Below are 13,508 nucleotides of genomic sequence, written 5' to 3' on the forward strand. Positions count from 1 at the left end.
TGAAAACTAAAAAAAAATTTTAGGTATAACTTAGCGACAAATTATTAAAAGTGACAATTCGTGTCTTTTTTTATTGAAAGTTCAACGCTCTGCAAAATTTTCAAAATTTACATATTAACGATCCACCCTTATGTATATATAAAAAATGTTTTCATAATCACTTATACCAAGCACCTCTGCCTGGCTGATATGAAAATATTATGTCAATGAGAAAAAAAAAGTAAAGTTGTCTGTTGACGTATTAGATTGTCCTTAATATAGTGGTTATGCACTGTGATTTCATATTATATACATTTTATTTCTAAAGTTTTCTTCAGGCTATCGTGGTCATTTTATTACTTAAGTTCAGTCTTTCTGTGAGCTCTTAAAGACGTAGGAGATGGCTATGCTTTGGTGATTGTTTGTTAGCTAGCACACTGTGATTTTAAATTTCACATTTTAATCCTGAACCTTTCCACAGCCCGTCGTGGTATGTTTGCGCAATATAATTGTAAAGTTTCGTAGCGGCGCGTCGCGTCGTCTAGGGCGCTAGGCATCCCCATGCCGTGGCGTGGCCATGATTGACGTCAGCCTCATCAGTATTCCGCGCTCGTGATTGGATAGACGGGGGGCTGTCAATCAAAAAGTTTCGCATGACTCAAACCCGAAAGCATTTTCTAGAGTCTGTGACATAAACCCTCTTTAGCTCCAATCGTACATCCCTTAATCAAACACACTCGACTGCCGAATCAGACCGAAATCCTCGTGCGCCTTCCAGGGGGTGAAATGTCTTGCTTATCATAATGCATGTCTTTCCAGTTTCCGATTAGGTTTGTATCAATTAGTGGAGGATGAAGTGCATTACTGTGTCGAAGTGGGTGGATGTTGTATCGAGAATTAAAGCTGTGTATCATCTTATAGAATTCTGGTATATAACAATAAGTGACGTTATGCCTTTATATACAGTAGCAATTATTTTATTTTATTGATGGACAATATCAACCTGCACATTTATATTTAGTATTTATTAAACAGTATCTTCTATATATCTTTATTAATATTTATTTAAAGTGCATTGACGGCCTTATATCCCGTGTGGCGAAATTGAGGCCTCACTTTTTTTCATTATTAATTCAATTTATTATTAATTTATTGCCAAAAAGTAAAATAATTGTATACCTAATAATTAACCGCCCGACGCTACTAATAGTGCATTTTATAACTTTATAATTTTATTTTGTAATAAAATTTGCAACAATATATTCATAAAACATGATGTTTTTTATGAAATATTCAAACATACTAATGTATTAATTAGTATGTTTAAATTGAATATAAATTTTTAGTATATTAAAATATTTTTTATCTATCCGAAGACATAAACACAAATAAATAAAATACTATATAATTTGCGTTCAAATGATAGTAATTGGAACAGTAAAAAATAGATTTCAAAAAATATTTTGAGCAATAGTAACATATAAAGATAGAATAAATATAGAAATAATTATATTAGTTGTAGGGGAGGGCGGGGCACAAAGGTCCAATGTGACTTTCAATAATTACACGGTCTATCTGAACTAAAAAAAACTACATCACAACACATAACATGTGTCGAACAAACAACTATCGAACAAGTTTCTAGTTAACTCCTAATTATATAACTCCAAATTAAATATGTTTTCTTAATATACTAAATTTACTTATTTTTTACTTTTCTGAATTTTGTCATTGCCCTTTTTGCCCCTTAAGCGGGGTAAGGAGGAATTGCTAGGTACTAAACAGATAATGTCTTTTTTTAATTCTAAAAGGATTTTACGAAATACCAGCTACATCATTTAACCAATTATTTGGGAACCAAATTATTTGGGAGCATTCTTTACAAAGATTTTATTGTGTATAACCTCCATCTGGTACTTCGTCAGAAATATTCATCAGCAGAATTGAGTTAACTAATTATTTCAATTTATCTATTGTAAAAGAGTTTTTTTTAACTTAATTTATATTTTTTATTTACTATTTCTTATACTATATCATTGATTATACATATTTTGCCTTCTACTTTAAAATATCAGTAAACACCGATAGCTAGAACATACATCTAGGTTATCCTGTTTGAGCGGGTAGTCCATGATATTAGGGGTAGATGGAACTACTAAATAATATTATACACATGTTAAAAACAATAAATAATGATTTGAATGAACAAATATATATTATTTGTTATGAAGTGCCAACAAACTTAAAGTTTTGAATGAAGTGTTCTTTAACGAATTGCTATATAAATCTTGCTATATTTGCTATGAAATAGATGTGTTATTTTTTGTGCTCTTATATATATATATATATATATATATGTATGTATATATATGTAAATTTTGAGTTTGCTTTAAATTTTGAGTTTCATAAACTTTATTAGTTTACCTATGTGCTTATCATTGCAACTGCAATATCCCATGAACCATTAGTCTGTCAGATTCCATTAAACGCATATTATCATTTCTTTGTTTTTATTTTAGATCTGAATTTTTATCATTATTACGAATTCGTCATCTATTGTATCGATATCTAATCTACATAACTTTCGAAGATAAGATCCCACTAAGCCAAGATCCGTAATATTTATGTAATTTTTACGCAAAAAAGTTACATTCTTATGTCATTTTTACGTAAGATTAATGTACGAAATGTGTAATAATTTCGCCTATTTTAAGTAATGTAGATTACGATATATATTTATATATATATATATATATATATATATATAATCATTTGAATTTCTGACCTTATTATATTATTAATAGCCCACAAAAGAAATAATTCCCCCCATAGCAAAAGCTCATATAAGTTCGGCATTCGCACGGCATTTCTATAGCACACGAGAATTAAATACTGTTCGGATTTGCAAATATATATCGTATAATATATAAAAGTAAGTAAGTATACACGCAACCTGGAATGTTCGCGTCTGACGAAGTTTTAAAACATGCCATTTTGAAAAGGAAATTATTATTAATATATTCCGCTAGTAGAGAACCTTCACTCGCACGCGTCGCGCTTTCGCAGGGGAAACGAGGCCGGGGGTAAAGGACGCAGGAATTTGAATGTAAAATAAAATACGAAAATAATCCTGCTTCAAAAACACTGTCATAAAATATTCATTTGGAGGATGAAAACTTCGATCGTGATCGACATTGATATTTCTCTGATAACGCGCGTCGCGCTGATGGAACTCAATTTGTAAGTTTTTTAATTTGTTAAGGTCTCAGAGCTTGAAAGTACATACTAGTGCACATAAAAGACATATTATTTCAAAATACACAAGACGTATATATATATATGGATCATCATATTACAAACTGCACCCCAATCATACCTCGACATTTTAGAATTGACTAAATTTTAGAGATATTATATATATAAAATCACTTGACATGTATTTCAGGATTTTGTTGAAAAATATTTTTCACATAGATATTTACGGTTAAAATATTGATGATTTACTCAATTTTTTCTGCGTTAAATTAGTGATCTCGAGTTGTGTTGATCAGATCAGTATTTACTTTTTTTTCATTAAGCTCATTTTGAAGTCACCTTGAATTTTAGCAATCCTTTCCCCAAACTTGAGTCGATTGAAAAAAACATTTAATTTATTTTTTTCTCATATACAAAATATAATTATTAGGAGTCTCTGTTGCATCAAAAGATATTAAATATTTCTAATATTATAATTTTAATTCTTTTCAGGTATATTTATCACCCTCGGAATAAAATTTGTGAAGAAAACAGGTCCTGGCTTATTGTAAGTATTTTACAAATTTGAATTATAATATTGCAGTGATTAGCGACATATGTTGCACACTAAGAATTTTCGGATGACATTTTAAATATGCATTATTTTTTTTTATTAATATATTTATGAATGATTAGTTTTTATTCTTTGGTTCACTACATAACTAATTTTTTGAATTGTCACATTAATTTCCTAATTTCTATTTAAATTACAATGTGTTGATTACTATATGAAGATATCTAATAATTGTTTTGTTTATAACGATGACGAGCAGAACGCAACCTAGTAGTTTCTTCTGGTTCAAATGTATTTTTAATAGTATAAGTATTCAAAACAGTTTTCACTTCATATCATATTCTTGATTTATAATCTCAAGAAAAAATCTGATTTGAGAACTTCTTGATATCAAGCTGCCAGGGGTGGGTATTAAACCCGGAACCTGTGATTTGTCTCTTTAGATTAACCAGTAAAATGTGTCGCACTCATTGAACTGTGCGCACAATCATCAGAATCATGGTAAAAAGTTGTTTCTGAGGTAAAATGCCACTTACAACTATTTATTTTATGCATTAACAACAAAAGCACAATTGATTAACAGTTAAAAACATGAGCGAATTTAAACAATTTATTTTAGAATTAACATTATGGTTTAAAGAACTGGGAAGTAATTAATCAATTAACTGTGATTGACGAATATACTTGTCATGAAGAAGTGGCAGAACTGTTTTTATATTGAAGCGTATTTTCGTTACTCGTATAAAACCATGACCATTGACCATCTAGATTGCAATTTTCGAAAAATAAAATAAAAATATATTCTTAAAATTGAACAATTTTATATAAATAAAATATTTTGGAGTAAAATTAAATATTTTGAAACTATGCCGGTGTAAAATAAATAACTGTAAGAGGAATTTTACACCAAAAACAAATTTTGCCTCAATTTTGACGTCACAAAATTGTGCGCACAGTCACAGTTAACTGGTTAAATGAAATATTGAAACTCAATCGCCTAACATATTGAGCCAAAAAAATAATATTAACTTTTTTCATTCCTAAATCCTTTTTTTATTTTTACATCATCTGACAGTTCTCCCGCAAGTCGCATTTAGACCGCGATGCTTCTAATAAGATCGCATACATCATCAAGGCAACAGTTAACACTTTTGTCAGGAATCATTCAACGCCTGAACGCTCATTCGACTTCTAGCTACTGTCGTCTTGATTCATTCTAGCTCATTGAAAATGCCTAACTATTTGACTATGGGAAACACTTGTCTGTGAATTGTGACAGACAGAGCGGCGTTAGAAAAACGTTAAACAAAAAAATGTAAACGGAAAATCATTCATCTCCACATGTCTAAATGTAACCCGTGCGCGCCACGAATGTCATTCTGTAAGTATATGCGTAATTGAGATGCAGGAAGCACGATGTAAATATCACGGGTTGAACTTCTTATAGATACATCACATGATTAGACATTTTATGATTTAAATATATACATATATTCTGAAGTGACTTGACTTTGTAATAGTTTCTTAGAATGTCCCCTATGTTTAATAATTCGTAAATTATCTAATAATAACGTAGAAGAGGCTTGTGGTAATTTTCTAAATATGAATTCAAGTTCATATCATGAAACAAAGTATGCACAGTATTTGGCATATTTGTGATTCCTGTTTTTTTGAACTATGGACCGATTCTGATGTCACACAGATCAATCTTATAGCTATGTTAGGTAGCGCTTTTTATATAAAATGGTACTGAAAACTGTCAAAATGCTATGTATTTGCTGTGCTATTAGGCGTTTTATACATAAAAATCTAACTTCATGTCTGTTCTATCATGCCACATAACAAAGATGCACTTATGATAAGGTCGCGCGTTTGATGTTTTTGCGAATTCTAGGTTAGGCTTTCTATATAAAACGCAATTTGACAGTTTTTAGTACAATTTTATATAAAAAGCTACGTAACATTGCCTTGCCATAATATTGATCTATTTTACGGCAGAATCGGCTCCTATATATAACTGGTTATTCTGTTGAGGTCATCGTGTTACTAAGTATCAATGATTTTATCTATTATGTAAGAAATCAGTATTTAATTATTTACTAGGGCTATTACTTTGCTTTGTTGTTAGAGCTATGCATTTCTATTCAGAACTTTGTGATTTCGATAAAAGCCGCTTCAGGCGGCCTGATATCAAGCAGTATTAACATCGGTTTTTACTTGAAAATATTGAAATAGTTTCTAAGTGGAAATGGTCCAGCATTTCTGTAACAATGAAAAATTCATCAGTGTTGCAGAAATTGTAATTAAAAGATCATGAAATAAAGATAGGTTGAGTTGCAATTCAAGAGGACATGCCTTCTGAAAAAGCGACATAGTTACGTTCAATCGTCAAAACAACTTGTAAAACACCCAAGGAAGTATTTTGGTTTGGTATTAAATAAAAAAAAAATTTTTTCGTATATTTTCAAAGTTTAAGTATTATGTTCAAGAATATGCGTACAAGAGAATTATTCAAAATTCAAATTATTTACGGAACTATAGTTCTTGACCACGTTAAATTTCTGTTTTTATCCTCCATGAAACTTTAAACGCGTTTATCTCGAAACTATCTTTTTAGATACGATACCCACAATCTCTCAATTTCGACTGGTCCTTCTACTTCTACTGGAGTCTTTTTTATATACTTTTCTCCAATATACTCTCATTCCGAAATTCCTATTTTGACTATTCTTGAAAAATTCCAGAATATTATAAAAAGTTGCCAACAATTTTTTTCTTCAGACAGTCGCTATTTCATGAATAAACAATTTTTTAACTTGTCCGTAGTTCATACCATTGCGACATTATTTTAGATTAATAATTTATAGATATCTGTTTCTTCGTATTATTTGTAGGGCTTTAATCATGGATACGGTCAGATGCCAATTTTTTGAGACTCGCCGCTTCATCACCTACAGGAATTAAAATTGTATGACTATTTTTAATTTTTATATTTTTTATTTTTTCAAAATCATTAACGGGTAAAAAATAGTAAAAATATTGTTAGACTTTTTTACGGTTTTTTAAATATCGCATAAATTATATGGACCAGAATACACCCATAAGTTCTGAACGCTGTTCGAATAAATAAAAAAAATGTTAATGGTCATTGGTAACATATATAAAGCACCGGTTGACACATAAATATGACCCATTTTGATAAAAAGTTTGATATATTTATATTGCACAAAAATAATTGAATATAGAATGTGAAATGTAAAGCGATTGACATTCGTTCAATCAGTTCCACGTGGCCGATTTTTATTTCTATAATATACGTAAGAACATTTAATTCGAAGAAGGCCAAAACATCATTACATAAAAATATAAAGACTTCAAATATTATACATAGATAACATTGATAAGAGTATTTTAAATGTTTCCTCTCGAACTCTCGCCGTATATAACCGGGGACACGGAGAAAACGAGTTTCGTAAATGAATCGGCGTGGGTGGTATATTGTTGATTGTTTTGTTTCGATGTTTAGTCGAGTTAACTGCTCTTCGATATTTCCATACACTACCGTCTCGAGGAGCAAGTAATATCGGTGGGCACATAGTTAAATAAATAATGTTCACGCGATCCAGTTAGCGGAGATTAATGGTGCGTTATCAGTCTTGATAACCGCACAACAACCGCGGAGGGTGCTTCGCCCACTCCACCAGGACGGAACGTCGGTGCATTGAATAGCATATCTCGAAGGATGGAGCCTCTTATACGCTATCTCCTCGACTTCGATAATTTGGTGACGCGTTTTAAATTCCATCCGCTTGCCTCTTCCTCGCCCGTTTCGTCCTGATGATGTGGCCTCGTTATCAGCGGCCAGGACGAGGACTCGTTTTACTGGAGAAGTGCTAGTTGCAAAATTCGATTCGATCGAGATTTGAATATTCTTCTCAAGCGCTGAGAGTTTTTGAATTATCGTTTTTGTAAACAGACTAAACGTATAGGAGAGCCTGGGTACGGTAGTGACAGTCGTCATAACAGCTAAACTAAACTGATTTTAAAATAGGGTTCAAAGGGAGGAAGATAAAGTATGTTTGTTTGAACAAGTTTCTATGCGTGGGTGCGGTAGTGACGTTGTTACAACACCTAAACTATACTGATTTTGAGATAGGGTCTAAAGGGAAAAAGATAAAGTATGTTTGTTTGAACAAGTTTCTATTATTGCATTCAGTCAGCACTCTTTATTAATATGATGTGTAGACCGCATCGCTTTTAAAGAGTCAAAAGTAATTTTTTATGTTCAATTGCTTTTAATAATAACTGTTACTTGTATAGAGATAGATCACTTTGGTAGTTATTTTGCTGCAAGTTCAACATTAGTACTTAATTATCACCAATTAGTTTTATGTGACATGTGTATGTTGTGACATGTATATCTTTTCGTTATCGGACAAAGATTAAACAGATCAAGAAAAATCGAACTTAACTAAGGCAATATACAAAAGAGAAAGGGAAAGAATAATTCAATACATAAAAAAAACAAAAAAAATCACAGACTTTTTGTTCTAAAAATAATGTTTTGTTATATATTGCTATATTATAAATAACTAGCAAACCCGACGAACTCCGTTTCGCCACCAGATAATTTCGTGAGAAAGATGATGAAATTTTTTGTTTATTTTATATTTGAAAAGGAAAAATTTGATTTTATTATACAACAGTAATAAATTTATTTCGATTACAAAAATGAAGTGTTTTTTAGTTAGACTTCTCTAAGTAAATGAAAGTGAATCCGCAAATTATCCGTTTCATTGAAGTGCTCTTTGGTAAACAACATTTTTTGTTTTTTGGTCTGACGTTACCACAAACAAAGCGGATGGTTTTCCAACTCATGAACAGGCAACGTATAACTGCCCATGTGAAAAACAATGATTTTCTAAATAATCTATTTGAAATTTATCCCGCAAACACTAAGCGATTGGTCTTGCGACTTGTTAATTGTCATTGCGAACGCAAGGCGAACTGGAAGTTGTAATCGTTCGAAGTCAAACGGAAGACTAGTCGGAATCAAATTGTCAGCAATTGTTGATTGAATGGTGAAATTCAGTTCGTGTACATCATTATTCTTTGCGGCAAAAATTGCTCGTTGACTTAATTGCAAGCATAATTCTGATAATTCTCACTAATGTCATTACTCAAATTTTTAATTACGGTGCGTGAAGTTCCAGCAATTTGCATTAAGGCACGATGCCATGCACCACTAATTTTCTTAGCTATAAACCTTGCGGAGCACGAGACCTTTTCAACGAATGCAAAATTTTCGAAATCGGTTTGTACGTTCTGAAGTTATATCGTCAGGAAAGAAAACCCGACTTATTTTTATATATATGTAGATATTAAGAAATGTATTTATAATAGTTTAAGAAAATATAAGAAGTCTTAATGCAACAGTTCGTATTAATAATGTATATGTTGCATGTGATCACTGTAGATGAGGCTATGTGTTTTTGATTATGCAGAGTATCTTATATCTGTTTGTAATCTGTATGTTTAAATATATTACCATAGATTTAATATTGTGATGTTGGTATGTTTATGCAATAATAATTCACCAATTGTTACTATTTATAAAATGTATTAACTTCATTATTATCATACCGAAGGCAATATTTACCAAAGTACCTACTTCCACGTACCCTAAAGCATGTGGCAGATAATTCAAACAGCACTGACGAAAATCAAGACACTAAGAATTAAAGAAAACACGAACGACCATTAAGTTCTGAAATTTGTTCGCTGTGCAATCTTGGCCGCGTTTTTTCATTCGATTTTTTGTGCGCTTCTCGTTCTACTCGCGATTTTTTTCTCAATGCGCCCATAGCCGCAATTTAGCATGGTATTCAAATAAGCGGGCGTTCCTGAGATGCTTCCCGGTGCAGTTCTGCTCAGAATATACGGGCGACGCGTTCTCCCCACACTCGTTCAACTTTCGTCCGCAACTTGTGCCGCGGAATAGTCTTTCCTGCTATTAGTCGAAGCGCTGGAGAATATTTTCTACTAGATTAATTGAAACTTTGTGCAAATAGTAAAATAAGTTTTTGGTAAAGTCAGAAGTAGTATGTGGAATGCACACAATAATTTCTTTTATATATACAAACAGTGAGTAAATATTGCATATTCAATAATCAGCATGTTGTCACCAAATGTATTGTTGTCAAGATGTTTTGATACAAAATAAAATTTTATTTTGTGATTTATTTCTGTCATAAATAGTACTTATAACAACCGATTTATCTTTTAATATTAATACCAAAATGTAATTAAGATATAATTTAGAACATTAATAAAAGGCCAACCACTGGGTTTTTCTTTTAAAATTCTATGTTATTTGTCAAACTAATTATTCAATGTCTTTCTATTTAGACAGATTGTAATTTATAAGAATAAAAAAAAAATCTTTTAATATTGAAAATCACGGTTTAGCCATGTCAATAAATGCGTTAACAATCAAATAAGTCATCTGAAACAGCTCCGATTTTTCCTTTTAATTATTTGTGTTCTTTAATTTTATTCCAAATCTGAAACATTTCAGAAAGACAGTATTTTTTTATTGTTTAACATTATATATGCTATAAGAAAATAAGTTTTTGAGTGCTCTTGTTTTAAAAAAAAATTAGTGTATTAATATTTGTGTTACTAGTTATTAAAGTACATGGCCAGTAACTTGAAAAGTATTAGTTTTTTTGAAAAACTATAGAAGACATTTTTTTCTTATAATTAGCTCTTCTATCGATTTCCGACATTATTTTGAAAAAATGTAATTACAAAATTGAGAAGGGGTGTCATCCCCCCGGGGGTGATAGCGCAACCCGGATTGTTTTCACTTTTGAACTTGAGGGTAAGATGAACCTAATTCCAAAATTTCATGAAATTCGGAGCACAGTAAAAAAATTCAGAGGTTATACCCTTTTTTCCTCCCCGTTTACTGCACTATTATGGTTTCTTCTTTTAGATCTATAGGTTTTAAAATGCAATTTCCACCAAAATTTAAATTAACAGTATTCTGCCAAAATTTAGCTTTAATTTAAAAAGTTTGATGTATTCCGGCAGTTTTGCTGGCTTACGACACATATTTTTGAAAAATAACAAAAATAAAATAATATGTACAAAAATCACTTCTGTTTCATAATATCTCAAATTTAAAATGATACGTATAAAATTATAATGGTAAAAATGTAGCTCTATAAATTCTGATAGTAATTATATTTTGGCATTTATTAGAATAATGGGCCAATTCTGCCGTAAAATAGACCAATTTTACGACAACGCTATGTTACGTTAAAATCTATTAAAATGCTATGCATTTGCTGTGCAGTCAGGCGTTTTAAATATAAAACCTAGCTTACACAACGCACAAACGCCGAAAAAGAATGTTGAAATTATAAGTGCATATTTCTAATGCGTAATAGTAACACATGCGAGAAGTAAGATTTTATGTGTAAAACGCCTGATCGCACAGCAAATACATAACATTTTGACAGTTTTTAGTACCATTTTATATGAAAAAGCAGCATAGCATAGCCTTGCCATAACGTTGGTTTAATTCACAGCACAATTGGCCAATAGGGCTTATTACTAACATTTACCTGTTGATAGTAACTTGACTATAAGCTATTATATTTATTTACAAAAAATTATATTCTTTGACATTCTAAAAATATAGATTATACTTGAGACTGATCTTGCATGGATATAGTAAGTACGTATAATATAATTTACGTACGTACGTAAATTAACAAACCCTTGACTTTATTTTGTAATATATGCTAAACTAGTAAAAAAAAGTTTTGAGTAGATATTTCTTAACTTTTAAAAGCACTTTGATTTTCAGTTATGCAGCTTTAAACGGCGAGGGTTGAAATTATATTCAGCTCTTCCATTATTTTAAATATATTATTCACTCTTTTCCGTTCGGTATTTAAAAACTCCCGGGCGCTTGGCTCGTTCTTATTTCATCTTCTTTATTTTACTCCGCTCGGCACTCATTTATTTTATATAGCGGTCGACTTTGTCGTGTCTTCGCTTTAACGCATGAGGGGGTTCCGTCTTAGTTTCGCGGTTTCTACTATTGATGATGATTTTATGCACCCAGAACTCGCGGACTCACTCTCTCAACGATGATGAGTCGGAATTGGATACTGTTCCATTCGAAGCCAAGACTTCGGCACTCGCAATTAAGTGAACGCTCCTGATTAAAATGATGTCAGTGTCGCAAATGCCAGTCGATAAAACGGATCAAGTACTACATTCCCCTATTTGCAAAACGGTTTTTTCTCATTTTACTTTGTAGTTATTTGTGGGTATCGTTCAACAATAGATAGGCTCTGATTGCTTTTAAGCAGCGGTGACAAATTCGGTACCAAAACAATTTTTAAAGCACGTTGGAATTAAATTTCAATGCATTCTTAGTGTTCTTCAATATATATTCAATAATCCTTAAACTAACTACAATTATTAGGGTAGGGCGTAACACAAAGGTCCAATTTGACTTATATTAATTATACTGTGAAAACCAAAACAACGACATCACAAATGTCCAACAAACAACTATTGCACTATGTTAAGTAAAATTCCCGGCTAATTCATGTTGGGAAAAATATGTTTTTTTTCTATTTTTTTAAATTTTAACATCTGTCTCTAGACCGTAGTAGCCAAGGGGCGAAAAAGTTGAGTGTTTTATTTTAATATAAAACGAGTTTCACGGAATAATACCTAAATTATTTAATCAACGTTTTGCAGTTAATTATTAATTATATTCCAAATATATTTTTGAACATAAACAAAAATCTGTTTCAACCCTTACTACTATCTTAATTCTCGCTTCGGAAGGTTTTTCTGTTCTACTTATCATAATCGGACTTATTATTTCTTGAAAAACAATTATTACAAATAAGGTAAATACAGCTTCTGTTTGAAATGCGTGTTTCATGGGCACAGTTTTGTAAAGATCTTTTTGGATACAACCTTCATGAGGAACTTTGTTAGAAGAATTTATCATCAGAGTTGAAATAACTATTCATTTAATGTATTTCTTAATTTTTTTTCTTTAACTTATTTTACACTTTTATTTACTATTTTTTTATTGTTGACGCCGATGTAAAAGGTTTAGGAGGCCCTTTGTATCCTCAGTCATTGTAAGCTTTTGTTTGAAGTCCTACTGTATAGAACCTTTGTCAAAAATTTGATGAAATTGTTGGAATAACTAAAAATTTATGGGCCGATTTTGCTGTAAAATAGACCAATGTTAAGGCAAAGCTATATTATGTTGCGTTTTTCATATGAAATGGTATTAAAAACGGTCAAAATGCTATATCATAAGTTATCAAAATATTAAATGATACTGAATATTATAATATCAATTAATATAAATAGACTTTCTTATTATGTTATATGATAAACCTCTTTAAATTTCTCTGACACGATACAAATTAGACATAATGAACTTTAATCTTGTAACTCTTAGCAAATTTATGCTGCTAATGGTGCTACTGCGTCAAGTTGAATATAAAATTGTAATGCGTATTTTGAATATTGAAAATGTCAGTGGATTGAAGTTGTAAACTTTTAACTCTTATTTTATATTACTAATACTTTATATATTTTTACATAAAAATATACATTTATTCTTCTATTTCTATTATATATTTAATATTTTTCTATGAACTGTCGTTTAAAA

Source organism: Ctenocephalides felis, unplaced genomic scaffold (genome assembly GCF_003426905.1).
Source record: "Ctenocephalides felis isolate EL2017-DRISC unplaced genomic scaffold, ASM342690v1 CF-g0.4_SCAFFOLD_01886, whole genome shotgun sequence".
Classification (NCBI taxonomy): Eukaryota; Metazoa; Arthropoda; class Insecta; order Siphonaptera; family Pulicidae; genus Ctenocephalides; species Ctenocephalides felis.